This window comes from Callorhinus ursinus, unplaced genomic scaffold (assembly GCF_003265705.2).
Source record: "Callorhinus ursinus isolate GAN/ISIS: 27379988/994484 unplaced genomic scaffold, GSC_fseal_2.0 scaffold10, whole genome shotgun sequence".
NCBI classification, from domain to species: Eukaryota; Metazoa; Chordata; class Mammalia; order Carnivora; family Otariidae; genus Callorhinus; species Callorhinus ursinus.
Genome location: NW_027397072.1, coordinates 15388620 through 15402801, shown reverse-complemented (window position 1 = coordinate 15402801; position 14182 = coordinate 15388620). Strand labels below are relative to the sequence as shown.

The 14182-nt window shown below is 42.5% G+C and overlaps 1 protein-coding gene across 1 annotated transcript in view; it reads left to right on the top strand.

Moving 5' to 3' along the window:
* The window catches only part of OSR1 (odd-skipped related transcription factor 1), an 84570-nt gene extending 72344 nt beyond the window's left edge, over positions 1–12226 (top strand). The window contains exon 7 of the transcript XR_012379633.1: positions 12177–12226. The gene's annotated coding sequence lies outside the window, so the exon portion shown is untranslated. The remainder of the gene's footprint in view (positions 1–12176) is intronic.
* Positions 12227–14182: the final 1956 nt, after the last annotated feature.

Here is a 14182-nt window from a genome sequence, read left to right as displayed (position 1 = left end):
ATGTCTGCTTGGAGCCCCTGGCGTGTTCCAAGGTTTGACACCCCTTGGTTCCTCGGCCACACATGAGCAACCATGATGTGTGGAGTTAATGCGGCTTCCTAAAATGCATCACAATCACACTCGTTTCCACAATCATTCACAGTAGCTGCTCCTGTCTCTTTTATGTTTTGTTTGAGAAAAGATTTCCTGACGAACTCACAAGTTCATTTGTGTTCTCTGACTCCTCCTAATTGCCAAGTAGTAATGGGTTAAGAGAGAAAGCATTTGGCATCTCAACTGCCCTTGGAAAGTTGGTCGCATGTTCTCTTGTTGAGAGCACTGGATTCAGACTCTACCTGCCTTTTGTAACAACCATCTTCCTACAAAACCTGTTAACTGAATCTTTACTCAAATGCTAGAGAAGCCACTGATTTTTACTCAAATGCTAGAGAAGCCTTTCTGTGGCTCTAATGACTCTTTAAGGCAGCTAGTGGAGCCTAATATTGACTCCACCTCAGCTGATGGCTTGTGTGGATCAGTCCCAGCAGAGCTTATTTTTATTTTTATTTTATTTTTTATTGAAATTCAATTAGCCAAGGTATAGTAACATCATTAGTTTTTGATATAATGTTCAATAATTCATCAGCTGAAGATAACATCCAGTGCTCATCACATCACGTGCCCTCCCTAATTCCCATCACCCAGTTACCCCATTCCCCACCCACCTCCCTTTCTGCAACCCTCAATTCGTTTCCTGGAGCCTAGAGTCTCATATGGTTTGTCTCCCTCTCTGATTTCTTCCCATTCATTAAGCTTCTGCACAGCAAAGGAAACAATCAACAGAACTAAAAGGCAACCTACAGAATGAGAGATGTTTGCAAATGACATTACAGACAAAGGGCTGGTATCCAAGATCTTTATTTTTATTTTTTAAAGATTTTATTTATTTCTTAGAGGGAGGGAGAGAGAGTGCATGAGCAGGGGGAAGGGCAGAGGGAGAAGGACAAGCAGACTCCTTGCTGAGCAGGAAGCCTGATGCGGGGCTTGATCCCAGGACCCCGGGATCATGACCTGAGTCAAAGGCAGATGCTTAACGGACTGAGTCCCCCAGGTGTCCCCCAGCAGAGAGTTTAATGAAGAAGTTGTAGTCAGAGCAGGGGCAAGTGAAGGGAATTGACGGGGACTGGTCACCTAGGGACCAGCAACCATGGGGAGCCATTAGGCCTGAGGGGCAAGGTGAGGGTCCAGGAGTGGTTACCGGTGCTGTCGTCACAGGCACCGAGGCTCTCCTCTGCCTGTACCCTTCTCTGTGAATACTCAAGAAGAATGGGAAGTTTCTGTCATACAGTTTAAAATTGGTGTTGGGGAAATGGAATATTTGTAAACTCTGAAACTGTCAACCGTGTGCAGAAGTTGTGACAGGAGGGCTGGAGATTCATGTCTAGTGAGTCCAGCTGCAGGATTTATAAACTCTGCCACCAACCCCAGCACTCTTTGCCTGTAGTCATGGAACAAGAGCTGACAATTAGTGAGTATTTACCATGCATTAGTCCTTGTTTTAAGCGATTTACATTATTAACTAATTTAGTTTTTAGGAACACCCCATGAGAGACAGACTATTTTTACTCCAATTTTAGAGACAATAAACCTGAGCTCAGAGGTCATGTGACCTGATCATGACCACAGAGTTAGTAAGTAGCCATGTTAGAGTCTGCATCTCAGTGTTTTGACGGCTCTGCCCAATTTCTTGATCAGGGAGCTCAGTGTCTCTCTTTTGTTGTATTGTCACTGCTGTATCAATGAGATGTAGTTTGTCTTCTGAGGACCCTCCAATGCACAGCCACCAATATTTCTGCCCGCTTCAGAAACCCTCAGGGATAAGTTTTTGAGTTATTTGTCACTGAGATTCTCTGTGCCACAGTGGTCTGCACCTAAAAAGACGTAGCTTCAAAGCCAGTCTGCAGCTGGTCTATACAGGCTTTCCTTGGCCCTTTCAAAGGCCAGCTTAATGCAGTGTACAAATTGTATGTCTGAACAGCCCAGTTCAAAGTGTTCTGATGAGTAGCACAAGTCAAGCTTACTCTGTGTTCTTAGGTTTCCAAGAATCTTTCCATGAGTTTTTAGGAAGAACATTATTGAGTTATTATTAAAGTTTTGAAAACCATATGCAATAATGATTCACAGTTTCTTCTTATACAATGTTTATACAAGGAAGAACATTATTTGTTATTAAAGTTTTGAAAACCATATGTAATAATTATACAAGTTTGTTCTTGTATAATGTTGCAAAACCACAATATTATTTCCATTTTATTGCTGGAGAAACTGAGACCCAGGCTCATGATATAGAATGATATGGACAGCAATGGACTGTGAACACTGAGGTCATTTTCTGGCTCTTCCTTCAACCAGTTGTGTGACTTCGGACATGCCTTCTCTCTCTCTCTCTCTCTCTCTCTGTGGGCCTCTGTCTTACCACTTACAACATTTGAGGCTCAATTTGATTTCTGAGCTCTTTTCCAGATCTGCAGTTCTATGACTTACTAAGATCAAAGCGAGTTGCTTGTTAATTGATGTGTTTTATAGATGACATGGTTCAAAAAAGGATTTGAGGTGGCTTATAGGATTAAAATGCACTTAAGTCAAGATGGTTAAAAATAACAACAGAATCGAAAATAATAAAACACAATGCAAAAGAGATGCTTCAAGCACCAAGACTGAATGGTCACTGATGGCCAGTATTATGTCTAGAGTCCCAGAATCCCAGGATATTGCAGCTGAAATTAGCCAGAGCTATCATGCCTTATCCACATATGTCCCAGCCTCTTAAGCTTCTCCTCTGGAGTATTCTGCTAGTAAGAATATGTTATTTCTGGGTGAAGCCATCTTGGAAATCTATCTTTCTGACCCACAGGATCTGTGAGTCTAGAGCATCTTGGCTGTTACAACATGAAGAGATTTAGCAGCTCAGCCATGAGTGGATCCCAGGTCTCCTGACTTTTTCCCAGTGCTTTGTCCATGGAAGCATGCCACCTCCTATAATGACAGTGACTCTTCACCATATAGTATACAGGCAAGGATTTGTGGTTCTACAGTCTTTCCGTAAATAGCATCTCTCTGGTTCTCTTAACCTCCTGAAGGTAGGCAGGAGAAGTGCTATTATTCCCATAGTATCTCTGAGTGAACAGGCTCAGAAATGTTGAGAATTTTCCCAAAAGCATGCAGCTAATTAATGGAGAACTGTACCTGGAACCCAGTTTGTTGACTCTGGAGTGTTCAGTGCTTGCCTAGGCCATCACTGTGTCCCTGCATTCCAGGGATGAGTGTTCTTCATTGATGTGTCAACAGTCCACTTCTCAGGAGGTGAAGCCAAAGCAGCTGGTCTGAGACAGCCTGACCCATACATGGCCCAGTGCCTCCCAGAGAGAACCTTGGGAAGCTGAGTGTTGGTAGACTCCCTGGCACTGAACCTTTGCCCCAGATGCCAGGCCTTGAGCTTGAACTCTGTCCTCTCAGACTACATTTAAGCTCTGCGAGTCTATAAAAGTTCATGCTATGTATTGCACAGGTCTTGAGACTGAGACTGATGATATTGAGGGAAAGCCAGAGTTTGAAGCAGGTTAAATATCTCTGAGCACAGCAGGGGCTTTTCATCAAATTCAGCTGTGGGAAACCCTTGAACTGGACCACATTGCTACTGAACGTGTCATCAATCAATCAACAAGTATTTCTTGAGACAGCAGTGTGGGAATTCAGTGAGATCACCTAAGTGACAAGTTAGGAAGGCAGTGTGGTACAGAGCAAAGACGTAGGCTTTAGAGGCATTCAGAAATAGATTTGAAGGCTGGTCCTATTACTTATGAGCTGTATAAGCCAGACCAGATCACCTAATCTCACTAAGCCTCAGTCTATCTATCTATGGAATGGGGGAAAATACCTACCTCATCAGGCTTTGGAAAAACACTTACTTCCTATTCATTTTCTCTCCTTTGTCCAACATTTAAACAATTATAAAGTAACATATCATTGATAGTTGTAGATATCATTGATATAGTGATATGTTGATACTATATATTGATAGTATATATCATTGATAGTTGTCAGTTAATTATTCCTATGTTCTTGATATTGCACAAGACGATGGCAATGATAAGGAAGGGGAAGACCTGATCCCCTTTCTCCTTATAAAGACAAGACCATCCAACAAACAAGGCAGAATGTGGGGGAAAGGGAGGTGATTGAGAGTTCCTGGGCTAAGCAAGATATTCCTGGAAGACACAGAGACGGGTCTTGTTGGGTGGATGGGGGCATGCAATAATGCCGGAGACAGGGGTCCCAGGTGAGAGGGCCAGTAAAAGTAATGATAAACAATGCTCTCTGGGTGAGGCAGAAAGAGGAGTCTTTAAAGGTGGGTTTATGCTTTTAGACTCATTACACTACCTGGTACAGAATGCATTAAGCTTTTTCAGTAGAAGAGTGATAAGGCCGGGGGCTGGAACTGTGTCTTCTTTTGTGTATCAAATTTCCATAAGATTTGTAGCTTGATGTTTAAGGATGCTTAGTAGTTATGTATGAAGTAATAACCAGGTGTTTCTATAGAGCCAGTCTGGCGATGGTATGTGTGATGTTGACACCCTTCTGAATATAGAGCCTCACACCAGATACCAAATGACTAAACTCAGCCAATGGAAGCCATGAATGAGGCCAAGCTGGAGGTGGGTTTCCACGTGGATTCAGGCTCACTGCAGATGACTCTGATTATTTCATTTAGATTCCTGACTTAAGAATACAAGAAGTGTACATGCTTTTTGGAAAATCACTAACACTGTAGAAAGTCCCCATTCCCATTCTCCTCTCCTAGGCTTCTGCCTCTTTTAAAGGCTTGTTTTATTTCCTTACAGACCATTTTGTAAGGTATGTACAGGCCCCAAAATACATACATAACATCCACTAACATATATACATATTTTCCTTTTAATAAACTTTATTGAGGTATAATTTCCATAAAGTAGAATGCACCAATTTTAGATTTAGCGTCTCCTGAATTTTGACAACTATATACACCTATGTCCTATTGAGTTTTAAAATATAGGGGTGAGGTCACACTGTATGTACTATTCTGCAACTGGTTTAGGCATTTGATGTCATGGACATTTTTTTTTTTTTCATGACACTGACCTCCTTTTAAATTATTGCATAGTTCCTTGGTATGGATACCAGTAATGTAATGAACTATTTCCTTATAGACAGTTGTTTAGAATCCCTATACATTTCACAATTCAAATTGAGTAATGGAGATCCTTTTCTACTTATCTTTGACATTGTAACAGATATTTCAATAGATTGGAGTCCTAGAAGTGGAATTTTTTGGTCAAAATTTTTAAAATTAAAAAAAGAGATTATAGCAATTTAAGCTCCCACTCATAAGAAAATGCCCTTTTCCTAAAGTATTTTCTATTTGAAATTATTAGACTTTACAAGATTTCCCAGTCTGATCAGGTGAAAAGTGGTATCACGTTGTCACTTTAGCTTGTATTTCCCAAACTGCTGGAGAGGATGAACACTTTTATCTTTATGTTTATTTTCTATTTCCTTTTCTTCTGTGAATAAACTGTTCTTATATTTTATCAATTTCTATCTTTTTTCCTTTCTTTTTGTTTTTAAGATTCTATTTTTATGTAATCTCTACACCCAATGTGGGTCTCAAACCTACAACCCTGAGATCAAGAGTTGTATGCTCCACTGACTGAGCCAGCCAGGTGCCCCTATCTGTTTTTCTTATTGATTTGTAGGAACTCTTTTTATATTAGGTCATTTTTTCCCCTACTAACCATTCAGGTTAATGCTGCTCAAACTTTAATGTGCTTTCATATCACTTGGGTATCTTGTTTAAACAGAGAATCTGATTCATTGGGTCAGGGAATGGGCCTGAGAATATGCATTTCTAACAATCTCCCAGGGGCTTCCAATGCTACTGGTCCACAAACCATACTCTGGGCCACAAAGTCTTAGGGTTTATGGGTTTTATCTGGCAGAATTCCATCATATTTTAGGAACAATGTGTGGTAGATGTTTCTTTTGTTAAATAAAAGCATTAGGTATGATCTGGAAAAATAATCTGTGTGGAAAAAAGAAGCCAACTGTAATTGTTGAAATGACAGTGAGTGGGTGCTGGTCTGAGTTTTGAGTTTTGTCCCACCTCTACTTACTTTTAGATCACTAGGCTTTCTGTTTCCACCTTGAGAATTTTTAAAAATAAGACAGTAATTTCTGCTCTATTTTACAAAGTTTTGTTGAAGATCAAAGGAGAATTACTGGTATGCTTTGTGACCTGTAACAAGCTGGAACACAATGGGTATTGTCCCTGTCCATGCAAAGCCCCCAGGTGTCTGAACTGCAGGCCAGGAGCCCATGAGCATCCAGTCTGGCCAGTGTCTTCAGTGAAGGCAAAGTGCTTGGAAAATTTTTGTATCAATCCCCAGATTCTTATTTAGACAAACTCTCTGCCTCAGAGTTTGGATTATCCTAAGTATATCTGAATCACTTTGGACTTCAATTTCATAGTAGGGAACCGCCTCAGGATTCCCTGGGTATTTATCTGTGGCCAGTATCAGGTGTTGAACTCTGTGCATGATTCTGGAGCTAGGTCATTATAGCCCAGTTATCTGGGTAACACACAAGACACCGACACACCCCGAACCAAAATGTGATTCCTAAATTACCATGGTAATAACAAAGCCAGTACTCTAAAGTATGGCTTATTAGAGTATGGATGATTCCAGTTGGCTGTCTGTGGTGGACAGTGGCTAGCTTTTCGTTAAATATGTTTCCTCTTCTGGAACACACAGCTAGGCAATACGCCTCAGCTTTCTCTGCAGTTAGGTGATTGATGGGTTGTGAGTGGGAGTCATGTGTGTCCTTCTGGGCTGAGGTTTTTGAGAAGTGGATTGCAGTCTCCCAGTCTCTGATTCCCTGTCTGCTGGCAGAACACAGAGGACTCCACAGTCCTAGCTGAGAACTGAGAATACGATGGAAAGATCATGGGTCCCAAATCTCATGTGAAATCAGCCTGCTACCAATCTGTACTACCTGTTTTGAACTTCATGGGAACAAGTTATTTATGCTTATTGAGTTTGGCACATTATGTATTTTTGGGCTTGTTCATTATAGTAGTTAGAGTTACCTTTACTAGTGCATTCTAATATGCATAGATCATTGAGATACTTTTTAATTGATATCTGGCATAAACATTACAGTTCCCTGAGTAATCTATTGAATGATGACACAGGACAGATGAGTGAAAAAGAAAAGGTGAATATGATAACCTGATGGATATGGTTGGAGAGTCTTTGAGAGGTGGAGCATTTAACATATGGGGAAACTTCTGATTGTCCTTTATTTCAAAACCTCAACTTTTTAGGAATAATTGTCACGAGGCTCAGAAATCAGACAGTGAGAAACAGTTAAATGCCCCATGTGACTATTGCGCACCCCATCTCCCTTTAATTCCTTTCTTACTGCTCAAGCCTGGAACAAGCTGGCTATTCTTTGGAGAGTGAAAAGCGAGCAAAAGTCCTGTAATGTTTCTGTTTGATGTTTTTGGCAGTGACGATGAAAATTCTAGACTGAAATGATATTGTATGAAGTCTGGACCAATTGCCTTGTTAAAGTCGAATGGATTTCCTCTCTTTTAGCTGTCTGGATCAATTCTTGGAGGAGTTAGTCAGAGAATTTGCTTTCTCAGTTGAAGCAACATATTGTACTGATAACACGTGAAACTACAGTCTGATTGGACTCCACAGGCCTTTCCAACCCACTGCTCATGCGAGCATTAGGAGGGCTTTTGCAAAATAAATAGAGCTCGCCGAGGTCTGTTAAGAAGGGTTCCAGATTCCGTTGACCAAAAGTGGAATGTTTAATACTCCACAGTTTAAAAAAAAAAAAAAAAAAGAACCATGGAATTCTGAGTCCCACCTGTTAAATTATTTGTTCTTCTAATAGAAGCAGGAATGAAAGGCGTATGTTCAACATCATTTTGGACCCATTTTCTGTGGCGGGAAACCAAGGTAAACACATTTTTCCTGATGTAATTGTTGATATTAGTTCAGCTCATATGATGCAGGCGTAGCTGTGTGAACCATTTTACTTGGACCTGTCCTCGGCTGGAGTTGGACATGCTAGTGGGAAAGCCTGGAGCCTCCAGAGCCAGCAGTCTGGGGGCCCCAGATCTTTTAGGGAGCACCCAGGCCCCGACGTTGCTGCTGTAAAGGTGCCCTTTGGTTCCTGGCGTGGCGCTCATTCCTTCGCTTGTGTGCCTGGCGGACATTCACCTCATCTCCTCTCTTGGGTTTGTCCTCATTACTTACTTGGTTTGTCCCAGAGAGTTAGCATTCCCCTTTCCTAATTTTACTTAGATACATATAGGTGCTTCTACTATAAATCCTCGAGTTTTTTCCTTTCAATTCTCTCTTTTCATCTGTGGTTCTTGCTCTCTTTCTTCTCTCCGCCCCTCACCCTTGGCCGCCCCCCGCTATGTTAACAACCCAGAGCGTTTTCTTTCCCACATTTCCGCACGCTCTTGTATTTATGTGCAAACACAAATGCGCATATCTATTTTCACTTTTTTGTGTCATTTTTAACAAGAGTTCCTGGGGGAGCATTGGTTCTCAGGCTAGCCTCCCCAAACACAGTTAGCCCATGATATGGTTGCTCTGTCATTTGTTTTTCCCACTAATATCTGTTTTGGGTAACTTTGTGTCAGGTCCTGTGCTAGGGATTGTGGGTACGAGGATGAATTGGATACAGACTCCGATCTCAGGGAGTTACAGGAGTGCGTGCTTAGTGTAATGAGGGAGAGGGCTCCCAGGAGCGCAGACAAGGGTCATCTAGACCAGGCTGCAGGGAGCAGACCTGGCTAATACCATGGAGCTCATTGCTTCTTGGAAGAACATGTTCCTAGTCCCATTTTGGGGTGATTCTAAACCCACATGCTACTACAGGCTCGGGGTGGGAAGGGGCTTTGGCATGGAGGCAGGAGGAGCGGGGCTCTGGCTGCAGGGGTGGGGCAATGGTGGGGGACCCTGCCCCAGGGGCCCTGGACAACTGCGATTGTGGCGGAGGTCGGATGGGCAACACTGCTGAGTGTGAATTGTCCACGAGTCTGTCCTTGTCCACGAGGCCCCAGCAACGAGGATGTCTGTCTTGCATTGCTTATATAGTTATTTCCCACGTGCGACCTGGCCTTCTGACCAGGCTGTAAATGCATGGAGGGTAGGACTGTGTCTCACATTCTTTGTGCACACAACACAAGGCTGGTCATAGTGGCATTCATTTAAATGCAGTGCTGGTGACCGAAAGAATAAAAATAAAATTGTGACCGAACATTTACACATGAAGCTACATGTCCAGTGAACTTTTAAAATATGTTTTAACATCCTGGCTTCTAGTAACAGAAATGCCTCCATTTGCTCAGTATTTATAGTTCACAAAACATTGTCCTGTACTTCACTGGATCTTCACAGTGAACTTTGGGGGCAGACATCTTTGTTAGTGTCATAGTTTTGCATTAGTGCAGACAAACCTGAAACTTGGGTTTTTTTAATTCCCCAAGAGAGCAGAGCTGTCCCTGGGAAGACCCAGGACTCAAGCTGTGACTTTGCTAACTTACACAGGAGCGACCCAGAGAATGAGGCAACTCTCATGGCCCTGATTTGGTACAGGGCTCCTTAAATGTATAGCAAGTCAGCCTGTGGTCTCAGGGGAGCTAGCCTTCACTGTGGTTTGAGTGGACATTCACAAATGTGGGTGATGAAGGGCACCCACTAGGGCTTCAGAAGGGTCTGGAAGGAACTGCCGTGTCACCAAACACGAGTTTAGGATCACGGTGCCAGAAATCCCACTGTTAGTAAAGCCATCTATTGGATCAAACATTGCCTGCCTCAGTCTTCTGTTTAAACCAGAGATGTCTGCAGGAGAGGAAGACCTAAGATCGAAGCCACCAATTAATATCACTGCAATGTCAGTTGGGTTATCCATTGCTCAGGTTATCAATTATTTGAGTTACCAGTTACTTGGGAAAGAGCCCTAAGGTGAAGTAAATTTGTTTTGTTTGTTTGTTTTAGGAAAACTTTGGAGCTTCTGTGTGAAACCAGTGGGCTACATTGGGAGGAGGTAGCACAGGGGGTGCTGGGGAGAACACAGAGATCCTCCAGTTTGCCTCAAGATCCTGGTGCTCCTGGCCCGGAGACTTTGAATTTCATCCGATCTTGGACAACTGCTCCTCAGGGCATCCCTTAGAAATCACCTCCACATTTCTGAGGCTGTCCTGGAAGGAAGCAAAGCACAATGAGGGCTTCCTTCCTGTTGACCTTTCTGGGAAGGCAGAGTGGTGTATCACGCAGGCAGGGGAGAGCATCCAGCCAAGGCTCGTTCTGGGAGAAAAGGAAGCTGGTCTGTGTGATGTGTGGTTACTTTGGGGGAAGCAATCACAGGGCTCTTGATTTGAGAAATAGGGCAGCCTCCTGTGCTAAAGTGATGGATTCTGGCCCCAGCAAGGTCAGCCCAGAGCCAGCATGGGGGGTATATCTATTGGGTCAGGGGTCAGCAGTGATCCTCAGCCTGTGATAGACCCTACAGATACTCACAGTCTGCTTTTTTATTACTTGCATGAGAAACAGTCATCAGTGCTGAAGTTCAAAGCCATGGTTTCCGTGTGTTCCTTAACATGATACAGGTGGGCCTTCATTGGAAACACCTTCTGCTCCTCCAGCTCAGTTCTCTTGAAAACAAACATCAGTGCCCTTTGCCCAAGTCGGAAGACGTGGCTGTGAAATCCCCATGAGCTTCCAGTGCACGCCACCTCTTCAATCAGGTCCTTCTGTCGGGGTGAGGACCCACACACCCATCCCAGAGCTGGCCATGTTATCCAGCGTGGCAGAGTCCCGCAGACGGCGTGCTTGCACATGGTCCTGCATAGCCATGCTGAGGTGGGGTGAGGGGTCGGGGTCCCTCAGCTCAGGCCAAAGTGCAGCTACAGCTGGGAGGTCTCCTGTCTTTGCTCAGAAAACACTCTTCACAACCTAGGCTTTGAATTATTCCCTCCTTCCCTTTCATAGTACGACTGCTTTTCAGATGTGAGATCCTTGCAGACAATGGAAGAAACAAATCTGGAGCCTGACTCCTTGCATATGAAAGCAAGGTCATGTGACTTTGTGCAAATCACTAAGCTGTTCTGCATTTTGGCATCAGTGAAATGCAGGTCACACTAGTGCTTACCTTCTAGGGCTCTTTTGAGGATTAAACAAATTGATACATGTAAATAAATAAAGCCACTATAGATCTAGATCATGAATAAAGCCGAATTTACCTCCATCAACTCAGAGTGTCCAATATATATCAAAATTTATACTCAATTTTCAACTCCTGACTCTTCCACAAATGTCCAATGTGGATTTCTGCGGTCTCCAGGATTTCCAGCTGTTGGCCTGTCCTTCACTCAGAGGGCACCTTGCCAGTCACAGCTCACTCCTCTGCATTTGTTTGTGCCCTTAATGCCAACAGCTGGCTTAAAAGCTTCACCATAGCTTGTCCCTAAATCTTTACAGAGGTTTTTCATGCTTTTCCTCATGACCTCAAGTTTTAGAAAAGACTAGTTTTGTTTGCAGTATAATGATTGCAATATAATGTTGCAGAAGAGTTACACAAGAATTTCTAAAGCATAAAAACCACGTACGATTGAAAAGGTGGTAAGATAGCTAAAGACATGAAGTAGCTAGTATTGATAGAAATTACTTTAAATTTGGGAAAAAGTCCAAATTACTGAGGGAGTGAATAGAACTAGAAATTTATGACAAAACTGGCACTTTAATCTTGATTGTACACAGTCACAGGTTTAAAGAATGTGAAGTGGTGATTGTGAACATTCATTTTTGACAAATTTGTTTCAGATGATTCATTTTGAGAGGGAAGCTAAGCAAGAACAAGAAAAAAAGGGGAAAACTTAGAAAATACTTGGAAAATGAAAGGAAAAAAGTAGGACAGATCTCATCACCCCAACCAAGAATTCCATAAAATATATAATACTGAATTAAAAAGCTAGAATTTTGAGAAATTGCCCACGATTCACCAAAATTTCCAAGAAGAGAAAAATGAGTGGTCAGATTCTCATTTTCCTAACGAAATACTTGTTTTTGATTAAGTTACAGTTACTCAACAGAATAACAAAGACATTAGATCTTCTGAGCATCAGTCCTTGGGAAAATAGTGGTGAATTCCTTCTGCTCACATGTGATATGAGGCCAGCCTTACTCGGTGGACTCCTACTAGCTCCTACTTTACTTGCTTTGAATTTGGGTGAGTCTCTTCCTCTTTGTGAGCTTTAATGCCTCCAATGAAGGGTTTGGACCACATGTTATGTGAGAACCCTTGTAATTCTTATCTTTTCTGACTTCAAACAACACTATGCCCTGTTAATCCCCCAAACACTCACCCAAGACCTAACTTTGTTGGTCATGTTCTTTTTGCTCATTTCTACCAGCAAAGGATCATTTTAACCATGAAACCACTAATGCCAAAGCCACCAAAAGTGACAGGATTCTGGGCAGGACTTCTGATGGTGAGAAAAAGAGGTGGCCCTATAATTAAGGAACTAGAAATAACAGAAATTCTATCTCTGCAAGAATCCTATAAACTCTAACTCCCATTACACACCATAAAGTTTGAGTTGCTCCATTCTCTTCCACACCCAGCCTCCAGATTGCCATTTTCTGATGATTTACCTTCCAAGGTTGTCCTTAATATGTATTGTAATTGATTTTGACCTACTAATAACAATTTACCATCATGTGTGTGCCTGTGTGTGTATGCGTGTCCTACTATCTCTACATCTCTTTTTTTAGGTAGTGTTGAATTGCATTTTTTCAACTATATCAGCATTTCCATCTTGATGGTTTGATTTAGAAAGCACAATATGCTTGCTATCCATGGACTGACCCACTTTTCCCCCTCTCTCAAAATATGCTAGGCATATTGGGTACATGGATAACGATCACCTTTAATTTTTCTTTCTCTTCTCTTAATGGCAGTATCTTAGTGTCATTTACCTGTCATTTTATGTCATGCTTGTGCCTGAGGAAAGGAGAAAAGGGAACTGAAGACTGGAAGTAGAAACGACCAGTGGGGTGCCCATTTTTCCAAAGAAGGCATTGCACTTGCTTTCCTTGCATTGCATATTGAGTTGCTGTTTTCCATTTATTTTTATAACAATTTTGTAAAGTTGAGTAGAGATTATTATCCCTATTGAACAGATGAGAAAACAGAGGCCGAGAGGGTAACATTAACACATCAGGGTCTCATCTGAAGATCTGTGTATGTAGGCATGAGCCCACACAGAATAATTTGTCCTGAAGCACCCCTTTCTCAAGGAAGTCCTTCCTAATGTGATATATCCTGAAGGGCAGCCTCTAGGCTAAAGTAACTTGATAGTAGATGGCAGTCTTCCAAGGAGTTACTGGTTTCCCTAGGTCTCAGATTCCTTGCTTGTGTGAATATTAAGGCAAATTGAGTGGGATATTGCAACACTGGGTTATCACTCACATGGTAACTTGCATGGGAAAATGTCTCCCCTGCACAGATTAATTAAGAACCAATCCTTTGGAATTCTGTGCCTTGCAGTGAATTACGGGTGGTGGTTTCTGTGAAGTTAAAGGGACGGAGACTGTTTTTTGTGGTTGCTAGCTAGAAACTGTAGAGGAGTGTAAGTGGGCATTCAGTGTATTTGTAAAAATGCAGGTTGTTTTTAATTAATGCCACATGACGCATCCAACCACAGCATTTCCCCCCAGTTCGATGATGTCTGTAGGCATGGTAGCCTAGAATTCTCCAAATTGCTCCCATGTTGTGCTGGATTCAGCAATGATTATCATTTGCTGGGGGCAATTGGGATGATAGGAACCTCATCAGTCAGCTGAGGAGGTGTGGACAGCAGATTGGGGTAAGAAGGTAAAATCTGATTCCAGGCTGGTTCCGGAGCCAGTTATGTCCACCTGGCAATAACCAGGGGGTCAGAATTGACCCTTTGCAACTCAGCTAACTAGTCCTCATGGCTTGGGCAAAGGGAAATGCTTCTAAGTTCAAAGGGCCAGGGAGTGCTGGAGCCTAGGCACAAGAGCACCGATCACCATTTTCCTTTTCATAGACGAGGAGC